Source organism: Dreissena polymorpha, chromosome 5 (assembly GCF_020536995.1).
Source record: "Dreissena polymorpha isolate Duluth1 chromosome 5, UMN_Dpol_1.0, whole genome shotgun sequence".
In the NCBI taxonomy this organism is placed as follows: Eukaryota; Metazoa; Mollusca; class Bivalvia; order Myida; family Dreissenidae; genus Dreissena; species Dreissena polymorpha.
In genome coordinates, this window is record NC_068359.1 from 4,416,668 (window position 1) to 4,440,486 (window position 23,819).

The window sequence follows — 23,819 nt, forward strand, 5'->3', positions numbered from 1 at the left end:
CGCCACCAGAATCAACAAAGCCTCGACTATGCATGGCCCCATTACCAAACCTAGGGCGCCCCTGGGTCAAACATGCGGCGTGGGGATACTCGTCGGCCTCTGCCGCGCCATTTCTAGTTTTAATTTTAGATTGTAGTTGACCTTGATTTATTTTTAAAGCCTGGTTTCAATACATCAACTATATTGTGCAATACAAACATCACATACAAAGCTATCTTGGGATGTAGGTTGTGAGACGCAGACCTCATGCAGCCATCGTTTGCAAACGTCGGATGATATCCATTTTAATGCCGTGCGGGTCTTTACAGTGGAGTGAACGAGTCGCACAGATATGTTTGCCGCACTCCATGAATCAGAAGTCTGTGTTTCACGACTAGTCTCGATAAACTGAAACATGGGCCTGTCGCAACATTGTGGGATGCTTTTTCCTGACCAAACATTCGGCAGTCTGGAAATAAAGTAAAAGTCATTCATACATAACGTAAAAAACAACAACATTTGTTTGCAATAAGAAAAGCATTATATTCACTAGATTAAGTGTTCACAAAAAATACTATTTCTGAAAATAAAATTGCAAGAACGATAGTTTGACAGTGAAAAGTATTCATGTTTTATGCATCATAAATATACAATCACATTAAGACACAAAAAAACTACTTTTTATACAAAATAATATAATGGAGCAAAGAGAATGCTGTATTTCATTATATGACACATTAATAAATTAAAATATGAGTAATCTTCTTGTTTAACCTAATTTTCAGGGTTATTTGACAAAAGTGGGACTCTATAACACAGTTTGAAATATCATGACCTTTATAAATTAAAGGAAAATGCAAGGCTCTAAAAACCAATGCACCAACAGAAAGGTACGATGATTATATTCTACATTCTCCCATTATTTTGTTGAATAAAAGTTAATGAAGATCTTTACTAAGCAAACTAGAGCTTTGTCACAGACGTGATGTATACCCCAACGTGCCGCATTGACACAGACTATTTTGCATGCTGTCTTTACAAAACAAGAGAATTAAATTTATGGCGATTTTTTAGAATTATAATGCCATTATCATTTATGGCCATTTCGACTTTTGAAATCTTGAATTCTTTCGCATGACATGCCGTCCAAATTTATGGCCATTTTTTTACTTGTGCACTCCAAGTGTGACCTAGACCTTGGAGTTATCGACATAATTCTTTCGCATGACACATCGTCCAATGACTGTGAACAAATGTACCAGGTTTTTTAAAAATCTCACAATAAATGACATAGTAATGGCCCGGACAAGATCATTTATGGCCATTTTTGACCTTTGAACTCACAGTGTGAACTTTGCAGATATCGACGTAATTCTTTCGCGCGACACACCGTCCAATAATGGTGAACAAATGTGCCAAATGATTTTAAAATCTCACAATGAACAACATAGTTATGGCCCGGACAAGCTCATTTATGGCCATTTTTTACCTTTGAATTCATGTTTTAAAGGCTTCATTTCCATCCCTTAGATACTGATGAGCAGCAAACAGCATAAAACCTGAACAGTCCGCAAGTGACTCGAGTTACTCGCAAGCTGTTCTGGTTTATGCTGTTTGCACACAGCCATTTTCACTTTGCTTCTGAGTGGGAAAGGGTAAAATAATTTATCTCCATCCTAAAAGAAATGTACTTTAAAAATGTACTTTACAACACACATGAAGTAAATGCATGAAGTAAACATTGGACTTTCATAAAATGAAAGTAAGCGATTAAAACAACAGCATGTGGTTGGTTGATAGTTGCCAGGATAAAGCATTAGACATCCTTCTTTAACATCAACAGGCACTAAATGTTTATGTTACCCCAGTTCAAACAAATCTTAAGTTTGCTGATGACATAACCAAGCCATATCAATACATCCCAAGAGTGCAGTATAGACATAGAAACCTATCAAGTCAAAGAATGGAAGGTGATAGATAAATGAAGCCAACACAGAATCCAGACAAACAAATTGTAATTAATCCAAAGAATAAAATTAGCAAAATGATCTAAGAATTAACCCAAAGGATAAGAAATGAAGCCAAAGACTACTAAGCTTACAGATTTAAGAAAACAAATGAGGAATCCGGCTATGTACATTAATAAAGTATATAGCATAAACAAGAAATTCAGTAAGACAGTAAAAAAACATATAATAATACATAATCCAGTCAAATAATATGGGAATTCAGACAAAAAGGACGGATTTTAGATTCCATTGAAAGAATAGGGAATCCAATCCATGAATCCACTTAATAAGAAATCAAGTCAAAGATTAATAAAACCAGCTAGGAGTCACAGAATATGAAATACAGAATACTGTCAAAATTGCTAAATTGTATGAGAAATCAAGTCAAAGAATAAAGAATCCAGTCACAGAATAAGAAATACAATCTTGCCAAATAATGAGAAATCAAGTAAAAGAATACACACAATTAAGTGTCATTCAATAAGAATCCAACCAAAGAAAACAGAAAACAAACTGGCAAAGGATTAATGTAAACTACAACATTTACACTACTGGCATACCATACAAATTAACACAAACATCAATACCTATACTATCATAACCCAATCATTATACAAAGTAATGATAGAGTCAATAATGCAATACTTCAATGGAAATTGTGACAGGGTCATTGTATTATTGTCATAAACCTGCATAGCTGGGTTATACAAACCTCTGCTGGGTCATGATACACCTTTGAAAAAGAGGTTGATGGTTTGTTTGACTCTTTCAGTGCTGGAACCAAATTTTGAAGGCCTTTGCAAACAGTTTGGATCCAGATGAGACGCCACAGAACGTGGCGTCTCACCAGGATCCAAACTGTTTGCTATTTTGATAGTATTTTTTGAAAAAAAATCGAAGAAAATGCTAATTTAAGAAATTAAACAGACAACATTTTAGCAGACGACAAATTTCCCAGCATGCAAAGGTTTGATCTTAAGTGTGTCATTTGCTTGATGGGACACCTTGCTAATACAAGACCTTTCATACATAAATTAATTACGGTTGGAAATAGATTAATTATCTAATTAGCGCTGACATATGATGCTCTCACATGCCAACCCCAATTAGACAGGGTAGCGCATCAGTTTGGTTAGCTGATGTCAAGGCTATTTGTTGATGTAATGTTCTCAATCAAATAGTCATTAACCCATTTATGCCAAGTGGACTCTCCCATCCTTCTAGATTGGATCAATTTATTTCCAAAATAAGGGATGTCTAGTATATTTATTTCTATATTTAGAATATTTCTTACAGAAATTCCTTAAAGCAAACAGCGCAGACCCAGATGAGATGCCGCATCATGCGGCGTCTCATCTGGGTCTACGCTGTTTGCAAAGTCCTTTTTTTCAGGACGCTAGGCATAAATGGGTTAAAATTTTGTGTCATTGACCTATAAAAAATATGTTTGATATTTGAGAAATTATAATAAACAAAATTATGTGTTTGTAGGGTATATATTTAATTTAATGTGATTGACCTAGAATATGTTTTAACATTTGTTCGGTAGAAATGCGTTTTAAATTTGATATATTTTGTATCATGTTTTGATGTATGATATATATTTGACGGTCGGCTACAAATGCATGGATAATAAGATATGATATGTTAAGTATTTCATTTATTTGAAAACGTTGAATAAATTAAAAGTTGCATCAATTTCATATATATAACGGATGGTTGCAACTGAATGTCTGATGATGGAGTTGTATGGATTGGTGAATTTTAGCTTATGCAATTTTATACCACTATGACATTCTTTACGGCCAATATGAATGCTGATTTTGAGGGGAGTAATGAAAAGTGAGATGTTTGAGACTGCTGAGATAACTGATCACTATATCAGGGTTACAAATTGAAATGAAGTTCACACTGTATGGTTTCTATGTAGTAAGAGAAGCATTAAAATTTGAGTCGCGTTTTGGGAAAACTGGGCTTTGAGCATGTGCATATAGTCTTGTCCCAGAGCATGTGCGTATAGTCTTGTCCCAGATTATGGTTTGAGGGTTGGGTTGGAGCGTCCTCATGTGCGTATAGTCTTGTCCCAGATTATGGTTTGAGGGTTGGGTTGGAGCGTCCTCATGTGCTTATAGTCTTGTCCCAGATTATGGTTTGAGTGTTGGGTTGGAGCGTCCTCATGTGCGTATAGTCTTGTCCCAGATTATGGTTTGAGGGTTGGGTTTGAGCGTCCTCATGTGCGTATAGTCTTGTCCCAGATTATGGTTTGAGGGTTGGGTTGGAGCGTCCTCATGTGAGTATAGTCTTGTCCCAGATTATGGTTTGAGGGTCGGGTTGGAGCATCCTCATGTGTGTCTAGTCTTGTCCCAGATTATGGTTTGAGGGTCGGGTTGGAGCTACCTCATGTGAGTATAGTCTTGTCCCAGATTATGGTTTGAGGGTTGGGTTGGAGCGTCCTCATGTGCGTCTAGTCTTGTCCCAGATTATGGTTTGAGGGTTGGGTTGGAGCGTCCTCATGTGCGTATAGTCTTGTCCCAGATTATGGTTTGAGGGTTGGGTTGGAGCGTCCTCATGTGCTTCTAGTCTCAAGTGAGCTAAAAATATATCATGCAACGTTTTATCAGGCAGATATCAATGTGGTGGTATGATAAATTCTAATACACTGTGCTTTATGACTAAAATATCAGTAAATTACACATAGTTTGCATAGCATCTTGTTGAGATTTTTTCAAAACATATTATAAGTTAACAAATTGAATCTCAGCTCAGATATCCTTTGTTTGACCTATTAACAATTTTTCGACTCTTCGATGCCATCTGATCACAAGAAAAATCTGATTATTGAAAATAAAACATGTCCATTTTAGTGAAATAAGGGCTACACAACCAAAAAATTGTCCTAAATTTAAACAAGAGTGCCAAACTGTCACAAGATACGCCCGTTCGAAGGTTTTGGACACCATGCTCAATGCTTGAAAGTGTCCTCAAGACCTAGTTATTGACCCGGCATGACCCATATTTGAACTTGACCTAGATATCACTTAGATGTAACATCTGACTAAATTTGGTGAAGATCAGATGAAAACTACTTCAATTAAAGAGCGGACAACATGCTTAATGCTTGAAATGCACTATGTGACCTCGTTTTTGACCCGGCATGACCCATGTTCGAACTTGACCTACATATCATCTAGACACAACTTCTGACCAAATTAGGTGAAGATCAGATGAAAACTACTTCAATTAGAGAGCGGACACCATGCTAAATGCTTGAAATGCACTAAGTAACCTCGTGACCTAGTTTTTGACCCGGCATGACCCATATTTGAACTTGACCTACATATCATCTAGACACAACTTCTGACCAAATTTGGTGAAGATCGGATGAATACAATTTGAATTAGAGTCCGGACAAAGTGGCGCCGTTGAAAATGCACTAATTGACCCTATGACCTAGTTTTTGACCCGGCATGACCCATATTCGAACTTGGCCTATATATCAACTAGATGCAACTGCTGACCAAGTTTGGTGAAGATCGGATGAATACAATTTGAAATAGAGTCCGGACAAAGTGGCCCCTTTGAAAATGCACTTATTGACCCTATGACCTAGTTTTTGACCCGGCATGACCCATATTCGAACTTGGCCTAGATATCAACTAGATGCAACTGCTGACCAAGTTTGGTGAAGATCGGATGAATACAATTTGAAATAGAGTCCGGACAAAGTGGCCCCTTTGAAAATGCACTTATTGACCCTATGACCTAGTTTTTGACCCGGCATGACCCATATTCGAACTTGGCCTAGATATCAACTAGATGCAACTGCTGACCAAGTTTGGTGAAGATCGGATGAATACAATTTGAATTAGAGTCCGGACAAAGTGATGACCAAATTTGGTGAAGATCGGATGAATACAATTTGAATTAGAGTCCGGACAAAGTGGCGCCGTTGAAAATGCACTAATTGACCCTATGACCTAGTTTTTGACCCGGCATGACCCATATTCGAACTTGGCCTATATATCAACTAGATGCAACTGCTGACCAAGTTTGGTGAAGATCGGATGAATACAATTTGAAATAGAGTCCGGACAAAGTGGCCCCTTTGAAAATGCACTTATTGACCCTATGACCTAGTTTTTGACCCGGCATGACCCATATTCGAACTTGGCCTAGATATCAACTAGATGCAACTGCTGACCAAGTTTGGTGAAGATCGGATGAATACAATTTGAAATAGAGTCCGGACAAAGTGGCCCCTTTGAAAATGCACTTATTGACCCTATGACCTAGTTTTTGACCCGGCATGACCCATATTCGAACTTGGCCTAGATATCAACTAGATGCAACTGCTGACCAAGTTTGGTGAAGATCGGATGAATACAATTTGAATTAGAGTCCGGACAAAGTGATGCCTTCCGCCCGCCGCCCGCCGCCCGCCGCCCGCCCGCCGCCCGCCGCCCGCCGCCAAGGGGTTTCACATAATACGTCCCGTATTTTATACGGGCGTATAAAAAAACATTCTCTTTTTCAACACAGGTTTCAAGGTTATATGAAAACATACTTTTATTCATATTTCCTGGTTTAGCATTTGCAATAAGTACACTGAATACAAACAAAAAAGAAAATTAAGAGTATTATATCAAGATTTCTTTGTCCATTATAGAAAGGCATTACAGAAATAATACCGGTACATGTTTGTTTCTGTCTTTTCTCATCAAGATCGTTTTTTGTATACAGAGGGTAAACAGAATAGAGCTATCACTACAGGTGATACAAACATACCCTGCAATACCAAATACACAAATATAGACAAACATGTTTCATTGTGACTATAAACTATGTGAAAAGTGATATTTCATTTGAATGTGACATTTTAAGATGCTATCCCGCTTTTAATGATATACAAGGCGCCTACCAGGCTACTGAACACCTGAATATATGCTATCCAACTGAAATAAACCCACCTATCCTAAACGAATTAACATAATTGATGTGGTATGTGATATCAAAATTATATGACAGAGTTGTTAATGGTATCATATTAACACCAAAAAAATGTCATTTTTTAATTCACCACATGACATGGCAGTAAAGTTTTATTCGACTGAAAAGAGATTATAGCTGATATGGTTACGAAATGTTAAATTTTTATATCATTATAAATGTAAATTTAGTTACCACAGGAATATCATGTTTCTTTGTATGATAAATACCCTGCTTTGGAATTTGTTAATTCCATCTTTCAATTGAATCACATAAAATGAAAATGAAATACATAACAAAATATTAAGAAAAAAGCAAGTGTTATACAGAGGATAAAACCCCTTTCCATAAACCCCTTTAAAAAGCTATGTGCACTAATAAGGTAAAGTAATTATTACTTGGCATACAGGATGTAAACACTGAAAAGGGGTGTAAACAAACCAGAGCTGTCCCAAGCCATCTTTGTGACCTTGACTGTCCCATCAAGCTTTTTATTACTGCCATTAAGTTAGCATAAATGTAAAATTGTATTCAGTCCATTTTTGGTGGACAACTTTATGCTTTGGATTAAGTCTGATGTTTCCTTATTTCAGCCATTTCTCAAACAAGTGAATAAAAAGGAATATGAAATACACGTACAATAAACTATAACACTGACAAGTTGACATGAACACGCTATTATTATGCAAATCACATAAACTGGTTACTTAGCTGAAATTGCATGTTGAAATGAATTTGTTTAAATTTGCAATAACACATGATCTATCTGACATCAAAATATATCATTTTTGCAAACCTGAAAATAATACGCTGTAATTATTATTAGGGAGACATGCCTTATGCGTGACCATTTTTAAGTTTCGCCAAGCTGTATAATGCTCAAATATGACAACTGACATCTAAGTGTTACCTTAACCTTTAAGGGAACATGAAAGAGGTTTCTACATGTAACTGTTAAACACATTTGGCAAGTTATTTAAGAAGTGCATAATTACTATTGAAGTATCAGTTTGGATTGACCATTGACCTTTTAGTCTGACTTTGAGCCGGGAACATGGGTCTTAACACAAACCGGTGAACATTTGTTGTCAGTTATTGCTCCATTAATGACAAAGTAACAGTTTGGACAAATTTTACCTTCGACCTGTAAGTGTGCCCTTGACCTTTAAGTAAGGTAGACAGGTGTAACATGTTAAACACCGCCTCCTAATGATGGTCTTTTGTAATTATTAATTTTAAAATTGCATGCTGAATGATGTGCTGAATGATGTAGTTACTGTCTGTACAAACCCGAACACACACATACATACAGTAACAGACACACAAATGTGCACTCATACACTCAACCATTTTTACAAATAATTATCGTTGTTTCTGAAGATGTCTCAAATAAAAAAGAAAAGAAAGATATGTCAAAGACATTACCCACGTAAACCATCTATTGCTTTGTCAGAGGCTTTGCAAATCTGCCATGGTTTAGTGCATGTGCAAATAATTCAGGAACATTTACATAACTTCGATTGAAAATTGTGTCATTTTACATCTACATTTAGTGGTAATTACATATTTTAAATCAAGCACTTAACAAATTTAGAAATAGTTCACTTCACAGACAATTGGATGAACAGTAAAACTGCCATATTCCACCCTACTGGGGGCATACAAACAAAAATTGCACTGGGGGTTCAAAACCCAGGACAAAAAGAAGCAAATACTAAAACATAACCACTAGACTTGCCTGCCCTGAGGGTTCAATACCCAGGACAACAAGGAGCAAATACTAAAACATACGGAATCCTGATAGTGCCATATATAATCTTGCACTTCTTTCATCAAGGGCGAAACTAGAAACACGAAGCGATACTTGCTATTTCTCTTGACAGTCGCGGCGACCCACGATATTTTTCTTAAAAGTCGCGGCGACGCACAATATTTTTCTTGACAGTCGCGGCGACGCATGATATATTTAATTCGATATATCGACCTTGTGTAGGTGATGATGATGTGGTCGATCTGGTTCTGGGTCCTGCTGTCTGGTGATGTCCATGTAAGTTTGTGGATCTCCTTGTGCGCGAACAGGGTCCCTCCTATGACCAAGTCGTTCTGTTGGCAGAATTGACTAGTCTCTCCCCGTTGTTGGTGATCACATCCAGACCCCGCTAATAATACGCACATCTCTTCTTGGTAGTGAAGCTTCCCATAAAGTTTCATTGAATTACGGTCATTAGTTGCTGAGAAATAGCCCGGACAAGAATTGCACTATATGTACAGTTAATGGAAAATTTCAAAGGGCCATAACTCTGTGAAAAATCATCCGACCAGAACCCGCTGATAATATGCACATCTCCTCTTGGTAGTGAAACTTCCCATAAAGTTTCATTGAATTCCGGTCATGAGTTGCTGAAAAATAGCCCGGACAAAAATTGTGCACGGACGGACACACAGACGAACAGAAGAAGCGGCGACAATATGCTCCCCCCAAAATAAATTTTGGGGGAGCATAAAAAATGTTTGTGGATATTTGAGCATGTCTATTTCACACAAAGGAATCTTCTTTAGGTGTAAAATATCTCATTTGTTGAGCTATTCAAAATCCTGTGGGGAATATTGAATAGTTTTAAAACATTATACAAACTGGTTGGACCATAAAACATTATTTTGTTCCCCATAAAGCTGTTTGAAATGTTTCTGAACTAAAGGATTACAGTAGCTTAAAGGGGTATACATGTAATAACGCTGTTTTTAATTTACTATAAACCTTATTTAAGCAATACATATTCTCTCTTTTCAAGCAGAAATTTATAATGAAACATTGTTATATTTATGAATTTTTTTAGACAAGATTGAAAAAATGCCCTTTATCACTCACCTGGGTAACGGGGCATGGCCAAAATTTACCCCGGGGGCATGTTTTCAACAGTTTTTTTTTCTCAAAAAGCCAAAATCTGAGGCCTACACCATTCATCAGAAGTGTAAAGAGTACAATGCATTATGGGACACAACTTTCATTGGACGAGCAAATTTTATTTAGATTAAATGCAATACGATCATGTACAAATAATGTTTTATTGTGTCATACAAATTATGAAAAAAAAGTGCTTCCTGGGGACTTTCTGATAACCGTAACGGGTAAAAATGAAAATGAATATCTGTTAACAGTTAGCATGTATATAAATCATCTTCATAATTTCATTTATTTTTCTTACACATACAGCTCTGATAGGGAATACATGTAATAAACACTGACTCTTTAGTTTTTCACAACTTTATTGGCATTACACAACAGATAAACACCAATTAGCTGTCGAAAGTGGTTTAACCTCTACACAGTTAAAAATCTAAAATTGGTGAAACGGACAAATAAAGCAATGAAGCTGTGATCGTCGCTATCTTTGTACCGGATTGCTGAATTTTGAATTTCAGATTGTCAGTTTGCGAAGTCATTTTTTGCCATTTCCCCATCGGCCGAATATTTATTATTTCGGTTATTTACAATGTATCCTAGTTTGCGGAATGCATATTTCCAATTCCCATGTTGCCGACTCCTTTTCATCGTGAAACAAGGTGAATGACGGCCAAACAACGCGGTAAGTAGAGTGTCCATCCCCCGGGAAGTGTCACCCATCGAGAAAAAAGAACACTGCTGACGGGCTTTTTGTTTAAGTACACTGTGTCTGTACTGTAGTCAGGCAAATATAAAATATGGGCTCTCAGTTGTAGTGACAGCCATTTTGTAAAAAAGTTTTTTGTCACTTTGACCTTGACCTTTGACTAGTGACCTGAAAATCAATAGGGGTCATCTGCGAGTCATGATCAATGTACCTATGAAGTTTCATGATCCTAGCCATAAGCTTTCTTGAGTGATCATTGGGAAACCACTTTACTATTTTGAGTCACTGTGACCTTGACCTTTGACCTAGTGACCTCAAAATCAATAGGGGTCATCTGCCAGTCATGATCAATGTACCTATCAAGTTTCATGATCCTAGGCATAAGCCTTCTTGAGTTATCATCCGGAAACCATTTTACTATTTCGGGTCACCGTGACCTTGACCTTTGACCGAGTGACCTCAAAATCAATAGGGGTCATCTGCGAGTCATGATCAATCTACCTATGAAGTTTCATGATCCTAGGCCTAAGCATTCTTGAGTTATCATCCGGAAACCACCTGGTGGACGGACCGACGGACCGACAGACCGACCGACATGTGCAAAGCAATATACCTCCTCTTCTTCGAAGGGGGGCATAAATATGAAATGACATTGAAATCCTTCTAGGAATGCACAAATTACAGAGATGATACTAATTTCATACAGAATACTTACACACATACACACACAAGAACTCAGAATTAGAGGTAAGGTGTGACTAAAATATGCCCTCCTCAATAATGGCCAAATGTTCGAACAAGTTCGTTAAATTGCTGATCACCAGTGGATTTTAAATTGAAAGTTTCAGCTATGGTTCTCATATTGCAGCCATTACTAGTCAAAGGCTTCGAGTGATTTGGAAGGTATGATATGAAAGAAATTCAATTTATTGTAGATCTTTTTCAAATTGCCTGACACTACACTCACACAAAGAAATTTGCGGAGCGATTATATCTTATAAATATATTACAATGTTCAGGTATTCAATGGGTAGGGTAATCTGATTATACGAGCTATTGAAGCATGGGTACTGAATAATTTTTAAATGTCATAATTGGACCAAAGAACATTTTTAAGGCAAAGCATGTCCATTATATATATATTTTATAATCATACATGTACTTCACATATTTATACATAAACCATAAACTGCAATAATGGGGTTAGACTTTACCATGGTTTTAGATAGAGTTTACCTGTCCGAATATTGCTGATCTAACAGTAAGTGGTTATTTGTTGGAAGAAAGTGTCAAGACAAGGAAAATAAATGAATGCCAGAATTTGTGTATGGATATCAGTATGTAATATCTGAATACTATAATGATAACTATATAAATCAGTTTTGATAGCCGAGATATTAAGTCTTGTTTGTATATTCTTTTAGCAAAGATCTTTAATAAGTAATAAGTCATATATAATAACTGTATATTCAAAACAAGAGGGCCATGATAGCCCTGTATCGCTCCACTGTTTTTTCTTTGCGAAAAAAAACGTGCAATGCGCATGGGTTGAAATGTACTCAAGCATGTGACTTTCTCTTTCTATCCCTCGTCCCACTGGGGGTTTAAATTTGGAAGGGTGAGCATTTTTATAAATGGAAAAAGTTACTAGCGTGTTAACTAAACAGACTTAAAAGCCCGGGAATTGTTGCACAGGTCCTTTGCTTATAACGTAGGTACATTTATCTCTCCAAAAGATATTGTCGTTCTTTCTATTTCACATATTTTTAGACGCCGACGATCAAATCTACGCATTTGATTTGAAACAGATTCTCAAGACCCATAGGAATGAAAATGCCTTAAACCTTTACCAAACGACACATTTTGGACTTTCCCAATTTGAAAGAGGTTGCAGATGTCAATTACATTAAAATGGAATATGAAGGAAATGATCAGGTAGGGTAGAAATAATTGTGATAAAAGGAGAAATTGCTCATCAACCCACACATCCCTTAGACCAACAGGCCTGAGAATATTATGATAATCTAAAGATTATTTCTTTATATTTATAAATGTTTTTAATTAAGTAATACATTTGACTTCTAAGATCAATTCATAACTTATATTAAGAAAATTATAAAATGGTCAGAAATATATATGGATTGTTGAGCAATTGACAATCATATCCACAATTCATGAGTCACGATTCACAAATGGAACAATGAATCATTAGTTATTAAAAAGCAGCATATACGATAGTTAAGAACATTGCACTTCATTAATTTCAACACCTTTTCTTGGATACAAAGTTTGAGTTTACCTTGCAGTATCATATATTGACTTTTCTTGAAATAATTATGTTCATGGAAGTTGTGTTTTTAAAATCAATAATATATTATTAAACTGGTTTTAACACTACAAAAAAAGACATGAAATTAACATGTCATCCAAAATATTTTCATCCAGATATATGGTCACTTTCAACATATTTAAATAAAACCCGACTTTTTTCAGTTTGTAAGAAAAACATTCATAACACATATGTTCTTACTTCAATGCCTTTGTAAGCAGTCACCATCTGACCTAAAATGGCACTAAATTACAGGGTTTTATCTCATGTTTACAAGATGTTGATGTTGTTGTTGGTCACAGCCAAACGGCCGCAGTAATCTCCACTGGTAAACGTCATATGTTCAGTTTTGTGACCCCCGGGGCCGGGTCAAATTTGAGCCCAGGGAAATAATTTGAACAAATTTGGTAGAGGACTATTAGATATCACTACATACCAAATTTAGTAGCCCTAGGCTCTATAATTAAGAACAAGAAGATTTTTAAAGTTTGCACACAATAGGCCTTATTTAAGCATATGCTCATTTTTGTGACCCCTGGAGCAAGGTCAAATTTGTTCCCAGGGGCATAATTTGAACAAACTAGGTAGAGAACTATTATATGTCACTACCTACCGAATTTAGTAGAAATAGGTCCAATGGTTATGGACAAGAAGATTTTTATAGTTTGCACAAAATGGGCCCAATATAAGCATATGTTCAATTTTGTGACCCCTGGGGAACGGTCAAATTTGATCCCAGGGGCTTAATTTGAACAAACTTGGTAGAGGACCATAAGATGTCATTACATACCAAATTTGGTAGCCCTATGCCATACGGTTAGGACAAGAAGATTTTTAAAGTTTGCACAAAATAGGCCTTATATAAGCAAATTTTCGATTTTTGACACCCCCAGGGCAGGGTCAAATTTGACCCCAGGGGCATAATTTGAACAAACTTGGTAGAGGACTATTAGATGTCACTACATACCAAATTTGGTAGCCCTAGGCCCAATGGTTATGGATGTAAAGATTTTTTAAAGTTTTCACAAAATAGGCCTTATATAATAAGCAAATTTTCAATTTTTTGACCCCCCAAGGCAGGGTCAAATTTGAGTCATGTTGGTAAAGAAGTATGCACAATATTAAAGCAATATGTCAAGGGACATAGGAAATATCTGGGGTGGTTCGCAAACTTTTACATAGAGTTATTAATAATATGCATATTCTAAGTGGAAAAAAGGCCATTATTCTTATAAAATGATTGATACAGTTGCCTGCTCTTGTTTGTAAGTTGGGGTCATGTTGGTAAAGAAGTATGCAAAATATTTAAGAAATTTGTCAAGGGACATAGGAAATATTTGGGGTAGTACGCAAACTTTAACATTTGCACGCTTACGCTTACGGGAAGCCGATCCCGGGTTGAGTAGGATAGCTCCACTATATATATTTCATATACAATAGACAAGCTAAAAATTAATGTCTTCTAGTGCATCTGGGGCATCACCAGCCTTACCAGCTGTTTCACAAGAAAGAGAGCAATCCTTTGTCACAACTTCCATAAACTTGTCCGCGTTGAAGTTTTACAAGAATGGTTGAATATGAGCACCAAATATTTTCTCTCCCAAGTACCTTGGTATGTTTTGCTGGTTGTGTGCATGTTGCAATGTTGGTGGAACTCTGGTTGAGCCAAGTTCTGGACCACTGTTACCGTCATATCTTCTAATGGTGAATCATTGGCATCATCTCCTGCATCACAAAATCGAAAGCTTAATCACAACATCAATCTACATAACTGTCCAGTGTCCATCTAATTATTGTATTCAGGAAATGATTCATAAGACATGCTTGCCAAGAATTGTATGTTAAGAACTCATTTTGATGAAATAAAGAGTTTTTGGAGGTTAATTCTTATTTTCAAAAACCCTAATTGAAGGGCAAGTCATCATTTTGATCAAATGAATTGTGTATCAAGTCCTCACTTTTATGATAAATCAATTGTATGTCAAGTCCTCACTTTTATAATAAAATAAGTTTTGTGTAAAGTCCTCATTTTGATTGCAAATAATTTTTTTGAGAAAGTTCTTATTTTCAAAAAACCTAATTGAAGGGCAAGTCATCATTTTGATAAAAAGAAGTGTGCATTAAGTCCTCACTTTTATGATAAATCAATATGTGTGTCAAGTCCTTACTTTTATAATAAAATAAGTTTTGTGTAAAGTCCTCATTTTGATTGCAAATACTTTTTAAAAAAAGATCTTATTTTGAAAAAACTAATTAAAGGGGAAATCATCATTTTGATAAAATGAAGTGTGCATTAAGTCCTCACTTTTATGATAAATCAATCTGTGTGTCAAGTCCTCACTTTTATAATAAAATAAGTTCTGTGTAAAGTCCTCATTTTGATTGATTAGAATGTTTTTGAGAAAAATCTTATTTAACAAAAAAAAACTACATTGTAATTGAAGGAAAAGTATTATTTTGATCAAATGAATTGTGTATCAAGTTCTCACATTTATTTGAGAAAATTATTATTTTCCAAAAAAAAAAATTGTAGGACAAGTCTTTATTTTCATCAAATGAATTGTGTGTCTTAAGTCCTCACTTTAAATTATATAAAGATTTTTGGGGAAAATTCTTATTTGCAAACAACTAATTTAGGGCAAGTCTTCATTTTGATAAATAAATTTTATATGAAGTCCTCACTTTTATAATATAAACAACAAGAAAATTCGTTTAATTGATATCCCCCACCAAATAAATTTTGTTTATTGATGGGTGAATAACTTAATTAAAGCTTATTTGTAGGGTTGTGCCTTTTCTTACTTTTTTGTAGTTACATCATACAAAAAAACAAAGGGCAATATCTCTTATTTAAAAAAGTGTAGGGGTATGGTTCTTGTGCATGGAGCTTCTCCTTATTAATATCTATACGCCCATGAAGTTTCATGTTGAAAACTTGTATCATATCTGAGATATAGCCCTGAAAAGTTACATCATACAAAAACAACAAATGGCAATAACTCTCATTTAAGAAAGTAAAGGGTTATGGTTCTTGTGCATGGAGCTTCTCCTTATTAATATCTATACGCCCATGAAGTTTCATGTTGAAATCTTGTATCGTGTCTGAGATATAGCCCTGAAAAGTTACATCATACAAAAACAACAAAGAGCAATAACCCTTATTTAAGAAAGTGTAGGGTTATGGTTCTTCTACACGGCACTTCTCCTCATTGATATCTATAAATTCATTAAGTTTCATGATGCAAATTCTTATAATTATAGTTTCTGAGATATAGACCTGAAAAGTTTGTGATGGATGGACTAACAGATGACAGACTGACAGACTGACGGACAACACCAAAACTATATCCCTCCGCCTTTGGCGGGGGATAAAAATGTGTAAAGTCCTTGTTTACTTGACTTTGTGTTATTCTGTGATACATATATAAATTGCATTAAACGTAACAAGAAAACATTGCTTCTAAACAAACATTAATTTAACTAAACAATTAATCCTGTGTGTCAGAACTGTGTTATCTAAAGATAATTGTTATTATTGCTGTTAATTGAGTACTTTATGAAAATAAACACTAAAATAATCAACACTTTGTGAGTTGCTTTTGCGCGTCTTCCGAACTACGAACTGCGTCTCAAACACCAATCATCCACTGTGGCATAATGTATGTTCTATTATTTGTGTGACACACATATAGACATTTTCTAAACTGTATTATATAAAATTTCATTAAATATAAATTATGGTTTTGCTATACATGTATTGCAAAATGTCAAATGTTTGTTGTAGACTTAATTAGACTAATACCAATTGAAGTCTGTGTTGTTTTCACACATTTAAAAATTATCAATTTTACAGATTTTTGAAAAAAAGTACCGTAGGTTTCCACGTATAGCGCGCACCCGTGTATAGCGCGCAGGCTGTTTTTTAAATGCAAAAATGGAGAAAAAAATATTTCAAGACAATAAAACCACCAAATTGGACCGAAAATGGCCGCCATTTTACTATTACACAGTCCAATAATCCGGGGCATTGGAAAGCTTAATTAAGCATTCAAAATAGGAAGCGTCATTATGATTAGGAGCAGGGGTTGCATAGCACTATACTTTTCTGACAATTTTATAATTTTCTTGCAAAAGATTAACAGTCCACGTGCATTTCGTGAAAAACGTGAGAAAATAAGAATTAGTGTACATCGTGTGATTTTTCCTCGGGGAAAGCGTGGGCATTACCGGTAAATTTGAATTACGCATAGAAGACAGGGATACAATTGTTGAGGTATGCGGGCGAAGGACGATGTCAATATCTCTCTGTGTTGTAGTTCAGGCGATTGCTAACGATAGTTTGAAACACCACAGTTGAACGTTGAATATTTATACACACAAAATGCAATTGCATATTGTCACAAGTCGTGGCACATATTACTCAATATCATCTGCCAATTACGAAGTGCAAAATGATCCCCTTTCACACCTACCGTTACCCGTAAAAAGACCTCGTTCGCACCTACCTTTGCCTGCTCTCGACAACAATCCCCATCGGAATTCATCGAAAAGGAAGTGTTAAAACACAAACAAAGAAATGTCCGCAAGTTTATTCAAACAAATTTATTTTGACAAAACTTCTTCTACAGCGTTCATACCTACCAGTAGCGACTTATGGTTGTTTCGACAATGGCCCCTCAGTCAGTAAGATTATAGGGTGGTGGTTTTCTGGAAAAAAAACATGGCGGCCATTTTGATTATTTACGATTACACAACATATTTTTACCAATTTAGCAGCCAGGATAGCGTTGTATCAATGTATAACGCGCATCAACTTTTTAATTTGATTTTTGGAGGTAAAAAACTGCGCGCTATACGTGGAAACCTACGGTAGCTATTTAACATAACAAGCGGGCCATGATGGCCCTTAAGAGCTCATATGAGTTCACGGACACAAATTTACCTGATAGAAGGCATGAACTTAGTAAAAGAAAAATATGATAGACCTAAAAAAAAAGACGTGTTCATAAGGCACAGTTGCCCCCACATTCCACTTTTGTCGCAAAACTACGCTTATGTCAAACACAACCTGTTAATAGCCATATTTGACTATTGACCTGTAAGTGCGACTTTGACCTTGGAGTTCAGCCTTCTCATGTTAGCCATTTGTAAGCATTAAATTTTGGAAGTCCCAGGCATAAAATTGCACTTCAATGCTAAGAGTATAATTAAACCATTACAATGTATCACATTATAATAAATATTAATTTTTAATTTAATGTGTTTTGAACAAATGTACGTGGGCCATTCAAAAGTGGTTGTCTGGTAACCTTTTGTTGATTTAGTTATTCCAGGGTATAATCTACATGTGCGTCTCGCGTCTATGACGCACAAATTAATATCGAAATAGACGCATCGTTTTGAAATATGTGCGTCCACTCGGACGCATTGCTGAACTGTATCCATTACCGCATACGCGAATCACGATAAGCACAAACCATCTTGTGTATGAGTCAAAAGTGTAGCAATGAACGCTGAGTTAAATTAACCGAATGAGGCTTGAAGACTCCAGCAAGTCTTTTGATTGGCTCTAGTCGAGCCGCTGATGTATAATACAAACTAATTAGAATCTACCTTTTAAATAAAATGTGTTATGATATTTTCTCGAATCCCCGGATGAAAACCTGCTTTAACTTTGTGTAACTTAGTCATATATAATACAGAAAAAATGCCTCCGAAACAAGGTGTTGAAGCTTAATCCAAAACAAACAAATCTGGCAATACCTTATATTTCTGAAAGTTTTATTGAAGTATAAAATTGAAAATTGCCTTTTACAAAAAATGTCACGCAAAACCAGTACACTTGGGGCAATTTTAAGGATATTGTTCAATATATTTTGTTAATGAAGCAAGTTATTGAGAAGAATTTTCACATTTAAGTTAATCACATGGAAACACTTCTGTAAGATAGAAAAAGAACTCAAACATGCTTAATGGTATGAAAATAAATGCATGTTTTATTTAGGCTTCATTATTTTTTAAATCACCCATAGGACATGATGCGGCATTTGTCTTTACGGAATATAAAAAATATCAATCATTTTTACCCGGAACTTGGCGCTGTATTAAATTTGCTATTCTGTGTGTTCTTTTACCAAGCTTGATTAGGAATTTTTGAAAACGCGCAATGGAGATTTTCTTTCACCATTAAAAATAATAGTTCACGGATTCAAACCATAATACCTGATTAATATGTTGCTACAGTGGATTCCTGTTCTTAGCATACCATGTCAGCAAAAATTATGCTAATAACAGGAATATGCTATTAACAGGAACACACATTTTAGCATAAATATAGCAACTGGGGGCATACAATAAGTCAAATCTGTTAATAATTGATCGTCAAAGTGAAATGTAAATGCAACATTGTATATGATTGATGTTTAAGATAACTTTTTATCAAATGGAATTGTATTCTAAGGTATTTGCATTTGCATTTGAGCATTTTTTAGCAGATTTAAAGCATATTTTCTTGGCATTCTGAGAATGTTCTATATGCTATAAAGACTTTAAGTGAATTCTGAATATTGGGGTTAAAAATTATGCTATTAATAGAAGAAAAATACATTAAAATATAAGAATTAATCTGTGCTTTGACATTCTATATGCTAATAACATAAATATGCTATTATCAGGTATGCTAATAAGTAGAATCCAAAAATTATCCTTCAGTCTGACAGAATTTCCTAGCCTGTCAGACCAAACATCTGACAGATTTTTTTACATTTAGCAGTGTCTGACTTGGCTTCTCACTTTTGAGTTCATGATGCTTAATGTTTTAGATTCAACACTAGTTTCTTCAACCTCACAACACCAGAGCTCCTTTGATGCAAATATACTTAAGTGGTATTAAGGGATATATTTTTTTCCCTGCAAATTGCGTTTAGTTCCTCACATCTGGTTAAAAATAAACCTGTTACCCTCCGATTGACTGTCAATTTATACAGCAAACTCCAATACATATTCCTGTTTGTATTCTTGTATGAAAATGTCCACAACATATGGGCGTAGTTATATGGGGACTGAATATTCAAATACATGTAGGTTAAGAAGTACAGTAAATGACATGACAAAATGCTGTTAGGACATATCATCATCCTTAATTCTAAACCAGCTATACATGACATTATTCTTAAGAGGGGCATTTCAGAATAAAGATAAAAAGATACAAACGATTCGCAATGGAAAAATTATTTCCTGCAAATATTTTTTATCGAAATTATTTCCGTCAAGACATGTTGTACAATAGCATGCCATGGTTAAAATGAGTGTGTAAAACAATGCCTAAACTCTTTCTGCAAAGTTTGGGAAGTCTGCTTTAGGGACATTTAAATGGAAGGACAGATGAAAGGTAACTCATTATAGTGCCACCAATGTTATTATTATGCAATTTTTTCGCAGTTCAGAGCTAAAAATAACATCCCAGAACTTAATTATCCACTGCCAAGTTATTCAATAAATAGTAAATTGTAAACATTTCAATTATGAAAAATTAAACAACTTGTAATTCAGACACAACTCACATTTTACCTGTTGTTAGCTTTGAACAAGCTAATTGGCCTCGGTGAAAAATAATTTACATTGAAATTGAGAAAAGTCCTCGAGAACTCAGTGCCCCAGATAATTATTTGGGAAATAGGGTTTTCAACCATTGATTTTGAAAAATAGGGTGATTTCATTCTTCGTATAGAGTGAAATGAGTAATAAAAATGCATACCTTAAAATAATTGCTGATTTACTTCCGTTGACGCTGCACACTTGTATTGATTCAATAGAACTGTAAACTATCATCATACATTTTAATAAACTGATGTTTCCTAATATCTTTAATCCTTTAAACTGTCCATGATATAAACTTTAAAAAATGTCGACAATTTCTAACCAATGACATGCCTTTTTATACTTTTGACAGGTTTGTTAAGTCACAGACTTTCCATCATGTTTTTTGGATGTCAACTCAACTGCTGTATACACAGTTTCTAACAAAATCGATAACACGAATGATTCGGCACTTATTGGCTCTTGCTTTCTTGATTCAAAAAAGTTTGCGATCGGCTGATATTTTGGCGCAACATTCTCAGACGTCTTTCGACCTCTCTTAGCTATTTTTATTTCGCATTGTAATAGAAACTGAAAGTACAGACGCTTTACAAATACATGCACAATGGGTGACGAATTAGGTCAGATTGAAAACGCATAGCGTTTGAATAACTATGACCGTTTGCTGAGCTTGCTGAATGTAAGCGTCACCGCGTTACGATAATAATTCCAAAGAGAAAATACCTAAAATGAGCAAATCATTTTTAATCGAAGTTTTGTATCGTTAATTTGACGAATTTGCGTAAAAGTCAAATTGGTTGCGTTTTCAATACTCATGATATTGTATTTCTTTGCATTTTTAAACATTTTAATAGGGTGAAAGACGCAGATACGCAGCTTATCTGGGGCACTGAGAACTGGTTAACAGACATGATATTTTGGATAATTGTAAAAGTTAGGACATGTATGGGGAGAACGAGAAACGTAAACAATGTTAACCAGAAAGGCACAATCACAGGCAATCGGCACCTTTGACGGAAGCAATTATTAAGAATCATTAAGAAAATAAATCGATAGAAACAGAGAACCTACACTTGCGCACCCATTGAGCAATTCTTATCAGTCATTGTCGTGATTTTCGCAAAAGTTTTAACAGCCAAAATATAAAGCACTTACCGCGTGTCAATGTTAAACTTTAAACAGGTCGTCACATAAACTTGCAGAAGATGTGAAAAAGGCACCATCATGGCAGCAGCCATTTTTTCCAAACAAACCAGTTTCGCACCAAAAGGCAAATATAACAAGAGTTCTGATTGGCTAATGCCATAATCTAAAAATAAATGCTGGTCGAGCAGGATTTTTCTGCACGAGCAGAAAAAATGCTGGTCGAGCAGTAAATTTGCTGCTCGAGCAGCATTTTGCTGGTCGAGCAGCATTTAAATGCTGCTCGAGCAGCATTTTTTTCTGCTCGAGCAGAAGTTAAAGTTTCGACCCCTTTGGTATCCCATATTTCTCAAAGTCATGGGTTTCGTCTAATGTAACTAGTAACTAGACTCTCCTGATTATAAGTTGTTATAAACTGTTCATTTTTGTGAGAGATTAAAGTTCTTCAAATACATTCATTCACAATTTGACGTACATTAAATACTGTATTTTTCAGGGTATAAGACACCACATTCTTTTAACAGACAAAAGATGCCTGCATAGTATACCCAGCGCATCTTATTTTTGTTCAAAATCATAAAATTTAGTCAGAATTTCAAATGAGTTTCCCTTTTCTCAGATAGACACATATAATGCCAATTTGATTGATTCCCCAATACATTTGTATGGTATATGGAATATATGGACCATGGACCATACGACCCAGATGTGCAGACTATACGGCCCAGGTTTGCGGATTATACGGCCCAGGTTTGCAGACTATACGGCTCAGATTTGAGGACCATACGGACCACATGTCTTAACGCCATGTAGATTATTTTAATACACGAAATACTACAATACTTAGTATGTTGTGATACTATACATCTGTTAAAAGTAACAAGAGGGCCAAGTTGGCCTTATATCGCTCACCTTTTTTTACAAGACCTTGTTCATTGCTTAGTTGAAAATTCAGTACTCTAGAGCATATTAGATTGGTTCTCTGCTGTTTACTTTTGCAGTGTGAGCATATGATTAATTATGATTGAGTACTGTCTATTTGCATGTGTTTTTTGCATGCAAACATTTGCAAGTAATGCTAATTCTACATGTGTTTACAAGGTTTTTTTAGGATTTGGACCTCCTGACCAAGATTTTGACCCCACATGACCCAATGTCAAACTTTGCATAGATATCATGAAGAAAAACATCCTGGGCCCGTATTCACCAAAAAATTCTTAGACTTAAGTCTAAGAATAAAGAAAAATCTTTAAATTAGAATATTCAAGAATTTCTTTAATTTTGATTCAAACTCTGCAGTAAACATCTCTATCTATATTATTCTTCGTATAGAACATTTTGTTAATGACATAATCACCAGTGGAGGCCTGTATATATTCAAACACTGAACACATTTTCTTGGTTCTAAGTCTATTCTTTATTCTTAAGTCTAAGAATCTGTTGGTGAATACGGGCCCTGGTCAAGTATCATCTTTATTGGACCAAAACTATGGCCTCTAGTGTGTTTACAAGGTGTCATTGGCTTCTGACCAAGTTTCATGAAGATTGGACAAGAAATGTGCCATCTAGAAGGTTTCTCTATAGCCAAATAAGGAAAACTGCCCCATGCACCCACTGGCGGCAATGTTTTCAACAGACCGGAACCAATTTCAATCTCAACCAAAATATCATTAAGACAAACATTTTGACAAAGTTACATGAAGATTGGGCATGAAATGTGACTTTTACAGTGTTTACAAGGTTTTTCTGTTTTTTTTACCTAGTGACCTAGTTTTTGACCCGGCACGACCCAGTTTCGAACTTGGCCGAGATTTCATTGGGACAAAGCTTCTGGCCAAGTTTCATGAAGATCTGACAAGAAATGTGGCCTCTAGAGTGTTTACGAACAAATGTGAAAGGACGGACGGACGGAAAGACGACGGACAAAGACCGGTCACAATAGCTCACCTGAGCAATCAGGTGAGCTAAAAGACTGGTAGTGAAACTTTTGTATTCATGATTATTTCAATAAAATTATTTCTATTCTCAGATTTGCAACTAATTTTGAATTGGGTCATCAATTACACATCAAAACAGTAGGCATCACACAAACATTCACTTTCATGGAGAAAATCTTGATTGATAAAATTGGACATTATTACGGTACTTATTAAAATTAATAGA

The 23,819-nt window shown here is 35.4% G+C and overlaps 1 long non-coding RNA gene across 1 annotated transcript; it reads right to left on the reverse strand.

The window, feature by feature from the left end:
• Positions 1 to 211: 211 nt before the first annotated feature.
• LOC127832318 (uncharacterized) lies at positions 212 to 21,991 on the reverse strand. Its single transcript, XR_008026783.1, has 3 exons — positions 21,669 to 21,991; positions 14,523 to 14,639; positions 212 to 448 (listed from the first exon to the last, which is right to left on the reverse strand). It is a non-coding gene; the product is annotated as an uncharacterized LOC127832318 (long non-coding RNA).
• Between the last annotated feature and the right edge of the window lie 1,828 nt (positions 21,992 to 23,819).